Genomic DNA, 9906 nt, shown 5'->3' with positions numbered 1-9906 from the left:
GGAGGGCACAGTATGGGAGCAGACAGGCACACTACAGGGTGGGCAGGAGGGCACAGTACAGGGTGAATTGGAGGGCACAGTACAGGGTGGGCAGAATGGCACTGTATGGGGGACAAGAGAGCACAGTACAGAGTGGGCAGGAGGGCACAGTATGGGGGGCAGGAGGGTACAGTACAAGGGACAGGAGGGCACAGTACAGGGTGGGCAGGAGGGCACAGTATGGGGGGCAGGAGGGCACAGTACAGGGTGGGCAGGAGGGCACAGTACAGGGTGGGCAAGAGTGCACAGTACAGGGTGGGCAGGAGGGTACATTACAGGGTGGGTAGGAGGACACAGTATGGTGGGGGGCAGGAGAGCACAGTATAGGTGGGCACAAGGGCACAGTACAGGATGGGCAGGGGGTCAAAGTACAAGGGGCATGAAGACACAGTACAAGGTGGGCATGAGGGCACAGTATGAGGGGGCAGGAGGTCACAGTACAGGGTGGGCAGGAGGGCACATTATGGGGGGGCAGGAGGGCACAGTACAGGGTGGACATGCGGGCACAGTACAGGGGTCACTGCTGACAGTGCACTGGGCAGAGCTCTTTCTCCCATCCCTGCATTGTAGACAGCCTGAACACAGGCACAAAGATCTCTTGCTACCCACACAGCACATGGACACTGGAGCTGAAATACGATTCCCTTACACATACAGTAGCCACATTCTGCAAAGTATATAGCTGGCTACTATGTTTAGTTCTGACCTGTGGAATTCCATGGTCAGAACAGCAGCTTAGTTGCAGTAGCCTGCTGTACACTTTGCACATCGTAGCTGTGTGTAATGGAATCGGATGGGGAGGAGGAGCTCTTGGTACTTTTCTTAAAGCAGTTGTTACCCCAACACTTCATATTCCTGATATGTGCCTGCTGTACCATGTACTTGTATGAGCAAGTATCCTATTATCTTTGTATTGCTTGCATTATGTGAAATCCCTGGTGGTCCCCTTGCTTTCCTTTTAAAAACTGACCACACTAAGCAGGACAGCACACCATGGTCAGTTCTGTATCTATGCTGGGAACTTAATGTACTCTCTTCCAATAATCAGACTTGTCCTGACACGCTCCCGCTGCACAGCCAAGACTGGGAAGCTCAGTGTGCTGCTGCTCCTCCTCTTCCCCCCCCCCCCAACTCGTATGCAGCTGAGAACAGAAGGAACAGGTTGAATGTGATCACTTATAAAAAAGGGAAAAAAAGGTATTTATATATATATTTTTTTTAATTTTTACACAAATGTTTTGCCTTTTCTTTCTAGCTTAAACGGAATGGGTTGTTTTACCAGGTGATTGTTTACAATAACTTTGAGCTGTGTACCGTGCAGAGATGGGAAACTGCCAGCACGAGCATTAGGAGTGGTGGAGGGCTTTTAAGGGGTGCAGCTGAACTCAAGGTGGGTGGGGTTGGGGGGGGGCAGCACACCCTAGCCCACCCTAGCAGCCCACCCTAGCCCACCTTAGCAGCCCATCCTAGCAGCCCACCCTAGCCCACCCTAGCAGCCCTCTAGATCCGGCCACGATCTTACCACTGCTGCTGCTGCTTGTGTTGGCGGGACATATACCGATCCGATTCCCTGCTGTCCTTTTCTCCGGTTCTTCCCATGTGATTAGAGCAGTACACACCCCATCCATACACACCCCCTCCATCTTGGAGGAGTTTTCCTTAACCCCTGCAAAGTGCCAGAGGAGTGCCTGAGACTGCGGGAGTGGGTGGAAATGCTTCTGGGGCCCCTGGGCAGTGCCCAGGTTGGCCCATGCAATAAGATGGCCCTGCATAAGTGAACGGCACAGGAACAGTGCTGCTGTGAGTATGAATGTGTTGTTCAGTGTTAAACTGTCATGTCCCCTTTATGGAATGGCAGAGCTTGGGGTGCATTGTCACATACTGGATCTCAATTTCTACAGCTCCTAGAAAGATGGGACTAAGTGATGTATGCACTTTGTGCTGAATGGGGCTGGAATATCAAATAATAAATTAAGTCATAGTTGACAAAATGGTTAGGTAGAGATTTGTTTGGTGGATAAGGTAAACTGTGCTTCAATTCTGTTGCAGTGCAGTGGTGGGGTACATACATTCTCATTGTGCCTGCTCCCCATGTTCATTTCTTAACCCCAAAAGTCCTTACTAGGACTACTATCTATGTCAGCAATAAGTTTGAATGCTAGCTCTAGGACAATTGCCCTCTTAGCTGGATTTTTTAAGGTTTTCTTATTCATTCCTTTTTTTAAAATTGTAATTGAGTCGTTACATTTTGCTACAGATCCCTCCATTACAAAACTACCTTTTTACGAGCTAGTTTTTCTTTTTAGAAAATGTGGGATTTTCTTTGGGGGTGGTATTCTAGTGATTTTAAGTTTTTTGTGCTTTTTTGTGTTGATAAAGCCTTTTTTTTTAAGTTTAAGACCTTTGAAGCATAATGACTTCTTGCTGATGATCTGGTGTTGATAGTATCCACAAATCAGCAGCATTCCTTGCTCTCCTTAACCACAGACAGTACCCTAAATTGATCCCACAGAGTACCTAAAAATTGGTACTGAATTTTGTCACAATGTTGCTCTGTGTATACATGTATACATTCCTGAAAACCAAATCTTGCTAAAGTTTACTATAGAGCTGCTGATGGAGTCCAAATTTGGAAGTCAAAGTACGCCGAGTGGCTGATTTGCCATTGATCTATGTCAGGGACCCTCAAACTACGGCCCTCCAGCTGTTGCAGAACTACACATCCTATGAGGCATTGCAAAACTCTGACATTCACAGACATGACTAGCAGGGGAGGACTGGCCCAGGGGGCAGGGGGGCAATTACCCCCCAGGCCGCTCTGATGCCCTTTAAAAAGGCTGCACCACTTGTGCCACCGACACGCCTAAAGGATTCCTGGTGAAGAGAAGTAAAAAGTCCCCACTGCTGACATACTGAGTGCGGGATGAAGACAAGGACAGAGAGCATGTGTAAAGTGCAAAGAGAGGTTGTAAACGGCGCTACCTTTGTGCAATTAGAAGAGATAAAGTGCATACATTCACTGTCAAAGAATTATAAAAAGGGAGTGTCCCATAAAATTGAAAAAATATATGTGCTATATATCAAGTGGGTTCAGGTCATAAAAGATCAAGATATCCTAGTCTGTGATAAAATAAAACCCAAAAAGTGCTGAAGTGCAATAAATAAATTTAATACCATAGACAGTGTTTTTATTGTGATGTACAAATAATAAAAATCAATCCAGTGTAGAAATAAAATCAGATGTTAGTGATATTTCGGGCACTGTTTATTGCTGAAAGTGCACCATGCCCGCAGAAAAACAAAACAGTGAAGTGAAAGTGATAAAGGTTACCGGGGAAAAAATCCCTAAAAATAAAAGGGAAATAATGAAATGAAAATGCCAGCTGCAATCACCCGTGTGACCACTAGGTGTCGCGCTGTAAATACAACCTTTGGACGGGTCCATTGCGTCACAGCGTCACTTCCGGTTTTGAGATTCCACCGCCGTGGAACGCGGAAGCTTCCTGGCGAGTACTACTGATCCGAGGCAGCTATCACGGTTTCACACAGTGAGTGGATGCTACGTTTCTTCTTTATTTATACGATCTGTTACTTCATGAGGCTCCCCTCTTCTTTCTCTCCATATGGAAACACGCCAACTGGTGCTTTGACTGTGGAGGGGGACCCCTGGAGATCCATCCTTGCCTAAAGCTTTCGTGCAGGGCAGGTTGTATTTACAGCGCGACACCTAGTGGTCACACGGGTGATTGCAGCTGGCATTTTCATTTCATTATTTCCCTTTTATTTTTAGGGATTTTTTCCCCGGTAACCTTTATCACTTTCACTTCACTGTTTTGTTTTTCTGCAGGCATGGTGCACTTTCAGCAATAAACAGTGCCCGAAATATCACTAACATCTGATTTTATTTCTACACTGGATCGATTTTTATTATTTGTACATCACAATAAAAACACTGTCTATGGTATTAAATTTATTTATTGCACTTCAGCACTTTTTGGGTTTTATTTTATCACAGACTAGGATATCTTGATCTTTTATGACCTGAACCCACTTGATATATAGCACATATATTTTTTCAATTTTATGGGACACTCCCTTTTTATAATTCTTTAACAGTGAATGTATGCACTTTATCTCTTCTAATTGCACAAAGGTAGCGCCGTTTACAACCTCTCTTTGCACTTTACACATATCCTGACCCCTTTTGGGGTTTGGTTGTTGGCTGCTTACACCTGTCAGTCTCTCACGCTTCACCGCACACTCCATAGCGCTGGTCATCTCTTGCCTTTACAAGGACAGAGAGCAGGACTCTCCCCCAGCATGGATGGTGTAAACTGTGTCTGAGCAGAGGCCACTTCCATGCCCCACTGGAGAATCTCCTCCCCAAGGCAGCCCCAACCGAGCTGTCCCAGCTACCCCCAACTGCTTCCTGCGGGCCAGGTCGGGAATCCGGATTCGGACGGTGAGAGGAGAATACCTGGAGCCAAGCTTCAGCCTGGAATGGGGGTCAAGAGGAGACAGGGAAGAGAGAATGGGAAGAGGGCTGAGTTGCTGCACCATGGGCCTCTGGTTTGTACTTGCCCCCTGGGCTGAAAGTTGCCAGTCAGCCCCTGATGACTAGGCATGATGGGAATTGTAGTTCCCAAACAACTGGAGGGCCATAGTTTGAAGACCCCTGATCTATGTAGTATAAATAGGCAATTCTCACCCTACTTGGTTAACAGGCTTTATGATGGGGAAATGCCATCAAGCCCATCAAAACTCTGAAGTTTGCCGGGTGAGAGGACTATAAGTGTGTTTTATCACAATTTCAATGTCAAGAGATTTAAATTGTATATATAATTTGTTTAATAGGGGTCACTGCAAATTAATTTTAAACATTGACAGGCCATTGAGATCTCTTTAAGATATCTCTTTAAGATCTGATCATTGAAGACACTAATCCCCAACTACTACAACACTTGAGGTGCAACAACAGGAGGGACTCATGCAGGAGGAGGAATTGATGTCTGCACCTAAACCTATTTACACTGACATCAAACTGGATCTCATGAGTGTAGAGACCCATGTACAGATGGGGTTCACACTATATTTCCTGACATGTTTCAGAATATGGAGAATTCCTTCTTCAAAGGGAGATGGGATAAACGCAATATACTTTAGTACTAAATGATCAGATTCAGCAAGTACATGATTAACCTCTTTGAGATGTGTCCCATTGCATTACAAAATTCCAAGGGTAACCAAGGGTAGGAACCCCAATCTCTGATCGAGATTGGGGGGTGGTGGCCAACTAATTTACTGGGTGCCGCACAAGCAGAAGCTCACGAGGATCAATTGAGAGTGGAAGCCATTCAACAGCTGGGGGCAAAACGGACATCAATTGAGTATGTGGATCGTGAGTGAGTAATCACATGCATCTTTATGTTTGAGCCTATTGCTACTGCTGCCAAACTGCCCTTCTACTCACCAGTTCTTACCTACCCGAAATTGTGGACTCATTTTGTTATAGTAAAGCATCTGCCTATGTCTTTATGCCTGTGCATTTAGGCCTGTTTGTTCTGTCACCAAACTGTAGTGTCCATGCTAATGTTTTTCCACCCATACCTGAGGGTTGTAGCTCTAATTTTTTTAGCAATATTGCTGACTGTGCCTTATGTCTCCACATCAGGCTTGATGTTACTGCTGCCGAATTGCTAATGCAAAAGTCATACTTCCTGAGACGTAGTCTGTGTGGACAGCGTGGTAGCTTGCTGACTTGATAAGATCTACAGGCAGTATCAATTCACCTACAAAAGTAAGAGTATAATCCAGTGTAATTTATTCTAGGATGGCAGGTACAAAGGATGTTTTCTGTTTTGTTTTTTTTTTCAAACATTTAATTAACAAAGCCTCTTGACTTTTTAAGGCTTGATTAACTAAATAATAATTCAAAACAAGGGTCATACTTTATACGTAGGTACCACACAAAAAACATATTTCAATTAAAAAATTTAGATTATTATACCATATATAATGGTTCATATCATACAATTACATTGAAAAGATTCCTGATTCACTAAGGAAAAAAAAGAAGGCCGTGGACAGATTTGGTTTGGAAGCGGAGAGGGAAGAATCAACCTTTTATGTTCTGCGCAAGAGCAGAAAGGACTGTGTACTTTAAGTATCAACTGTCTGGAACTGTGTGTATGCAGGTGCTTATAGGGTACAATTATATTTATTCTCAGTGTTAAGGTATTTGCACTATGTAGCTGTGGAGCTGGTTTGGGTTGCCTGGAATGTGAAAGGGTTAACAGTAATTGGGCTCTTTCCCGGGTTTTTTCTTGGGTCCCTCCCCTTGTAGTGGGATGATATATTTGTAAGGGAAGGGCTCAGGAGGAGGCTGTTCTGCATGGGAGTGCTTTGTCAGGCCTGCTGAGCCATGTAGGCCCGTTGGAGCAATGGGTTCCCCGCCACTTGGTCACCTACATGGGATCACACACGGAGCAAGGAAACCACTATTGATGGACTGTCGCTAAGGTCTTGCTACTCTGGGCAAGGTATGAACCAACATTAGGTAGTTAGGTATGAACTGTGTCTAATGTATACTGTGCTATGTACCGCTGAATTGTTCAGTAAAGTTATTAACTGTTGAAAGCCTGGTTTGAAGTCATTGAAAGGGGTGCATTAAGGTACATGGCGAATCAAAAGAACAGGGCCTGAACACACACACGGGGATAAAGAGAAGAAGCAAGAGTGCCACCAAGGAAGGCTTAACCATACCAAGAGATTTTCAGAAAGATGTCTAACATTCGGTTGCTATGGGTAACCAGAACTGGTGGGAGTGCCTTAGTAGCCAGTGGGAAGGTGGGGTGGTGGTTCCTCTGGTTAGAGTAGGAGTCGGTGTTCTAACTCTCTCCCTAGCAGTCAATGCCCCACAGCATTCAAACCAAATCCACGGCACAGAGACTTTATGAACCTAGCTGCAAGTACGGGAGAGTAAGGAGTTAACTGGTGCATGTGTAGGGATCTGCACTCAGTGCATGGCAGATCCCTGTTCTGCAATTGGGAGTCAGGTGGCAGAGTAGCTGAGATGATGGAACAGGACACAGGCTCTGTGGTGTCCCTCTCAAAATGCTGCATTCAGAAGATAAGGTGTGCAGTGCCATGGGAGAAGTGTCTCTCAGTGAAGAGCCTTAGGTTTAACTTATTCTGGACCGTGGCCCTCCTGTGTGAAATGACATAGCTGTATGTCACTTCGTGCACTGGGTCTGGGACCCGCTCTTGCTGTGATTGGACACAGTGGGAGCCAATCAGCGGGTCCAGCGGACCCGATGTTCACCGGCACCCAACAATCGTTCATGAGAGAGGCAGAACAGTGGTCTGCCTATGTAAATAAGGCAGACCGCCGTTCTATCAGAGGGGAAAATGGGGATCTTGTGTTCTTACTAAGCATGAACACGGATCTCTGTCTTCCCCCAGTCAAAGCATCCCCCACACAGTTAGCAAGCACTCCTAGGGAACACTTTTAAGCCTTTGATTGCCCCTGATGTTAACCCATTTCCTGCCAATGTCATTAGTATAGTGACAGTGCATTTTGTTTTAGCATTGATCACTGTATTAGTGTCACTGGTCCCCAAAAAGTGTCACTTAGTGTTAGATTTGTCCAACGCAATGACACAGTCCCACTAAAAATTGCCATACCTGCCATTACTAGTAAAAAAATAAAAATTCCATAAATGTATCCCTTTGTTTGCAGATGCAATAACTTTTGTGCAAACCATGCTAATTGGGGTTTTTTTTTAAATCAAAAATAAGTATCAGAATACATATTGGCTTAAATTGATGAAGAAATTTGATTTTTACATTTTTTTATTGGATATGTTTTATAGCAGAAAGTAAAAAAATATTGCTTTTTTTTTTTCAAAATTGTAGGTCTTTTTTGTTTATAGCGCAAACAATAAAAAACGCAGAGGTAATCAATACTATCAAAAGAAAACTCTATTTGTGGGGAAAAAAAGGACATATATTCTATTTAGGTACAGTGTCGCGAGACTGCGCGATTGTCAGTTAAAGTAATGCAGTGCCGTATCGCAAAAAAATGGCCTGGTCATGAAGGGGGCTGAGATGGTTATTGTGTTGCTATGCAAAGGTGGATGTCTCACAACACAGAGTACCACCTTAATGTTGATCCACAGTCCCGGGCATTAGTGAGTGTGTCCATGGAGTATTCCCCATCTGCAGGGCAGTGTGGCCCCAGCCCCACAATCTAGTTTAGTTCCCATCTACAGGATGAGTAGGCCCTGCACACAACTTGGTGTAGTCGGCAGGTTTTGCCCCTTACATGATCCTGAGATGTAAAGAGACCATGGCTGTAGTTAGTTAGAACTTGTGTAGACTTGCCCCAGCATGTCTGGCTCATGATTACCGCAAGCTGAGTTTGGATTTGTTCCTGTAAGAAGGTGCTTCGACATTACTGGCTCCTACCTTAGCAAGGGATGGATAAAAAAAGCTCAGAACCGGAAGCCCCTCTGCCTCTACATGGTTCCTGCTGCTGAAGGTGTTCCAAGATGATGCATCAGATATTGCCATGGAAACTTGCCACTAGGTTGAACCAAAAGTCACCAGTCCTGTATACTGGCCTCTTCTACTGGCCCATTGTTGGTATGTCTCACTGTTGGTTCGGAGATCGGTATGTGCTGTAGCTGGTCTGCCCAAAGTACTGAGGCAGAACTGGGCATGACATCCTGCGGTTCTTCCCTAGCGGTCGATGCCCCACAGTATTCAGGACCAAGTCCCTATGGTCCTAGCTGCAAGTATAGGAGAGTAAGGGGTATGTGTAGAGATTTGCGCTCAGTGCAATGCCGTATCTCTGTTTTGCAACTTGGAGTGAGGTGATATAGTAGCTGAGCTGGTGGAGCAGGACACAGGCTCTGCGGTGTCCCACTCAAAATGTTGCATTCGGAAGATAAGGTGTACAGTGCCACGGAAAGAGTGCAGGTTTTGGATAGAGAAAACGTTTTTTTTTTTTAGTTTTGCATAAAATTGGGAAAGGATTAGGACCCCAAGTATTTACTAATATGTGGTCCTCTGTTAGAGACACTCCCCTCAACAGTTTCATGAGGCAGAAAGTGAGGGAAAATCTAAAATGCTCTGTAAAAAACTCTGTTAAAGATTTTCCTCCACGTCTCGTCTGCTGAAATCATTTTCACTGTTACAATACAATTGGCAATACACTACTAGAATTTCAGGTGATGCCTGCCTGCTGTATTGGCTTGAATTTGAGCTTTGAGTGGCAATTTAGTCAATCAGATGGAAAACTGGTGTACGAACAGTGACTTTCAATCAGATGCAGTCACTGTAGGGCAGTGGTGGCAAACCTTGGCACCCCAGATGTTTTGGCACTACATTTCCCATGAGGCTCAACCACACTGCAGAGTGCATGAGCAACATCTGGGGTGCCAAGGTTCACCATCACTGCTGTAGGGTATTCAGTAGCTGCAGACACCGCCGGCTTTTAAATACAGTAGCCAGCAGGGGAGATTTCTTCATCCAGGTTGTTTAGCGTGGATGATAGAATCAGTTGATTTTTCTCATTCAACTAATGGGCCTAAAGGAGAGAAGTTCCATGACTGGGGGACATTTCTTTAAGCTGGCCATATACTATGCAACCTGATTTTACTATCTCTGCATAGTCCACTTTAGATTTACCAAAACTATGAATTATGAGGACATATCTAAACAATCTATTCAATTTGTATTATATAGGCAGGCCCTTTACCAATATAGCTGATGATAGATCTAAAGTGTATTGTATTACAGTGATGGCGAACCTTGGCACCCCAGATGTTTTGGAACTATATTTCCCATGATGCTCATGCACTTTGC

Source organism: Pelophylax lessonae (genome assembly GCF_965119305.1).
Source record: "Pelophylax lessonae genome assembly, chromosome: 4".
Lineage (NCBI taxonomy): Eukaryota > Metazoa > Chordata > Amphibia > Anura > Ranidae > Pelophylax > Pelophylax lessonae.
Note: the sequence above shows the minus strand (reverse complement) of the source record.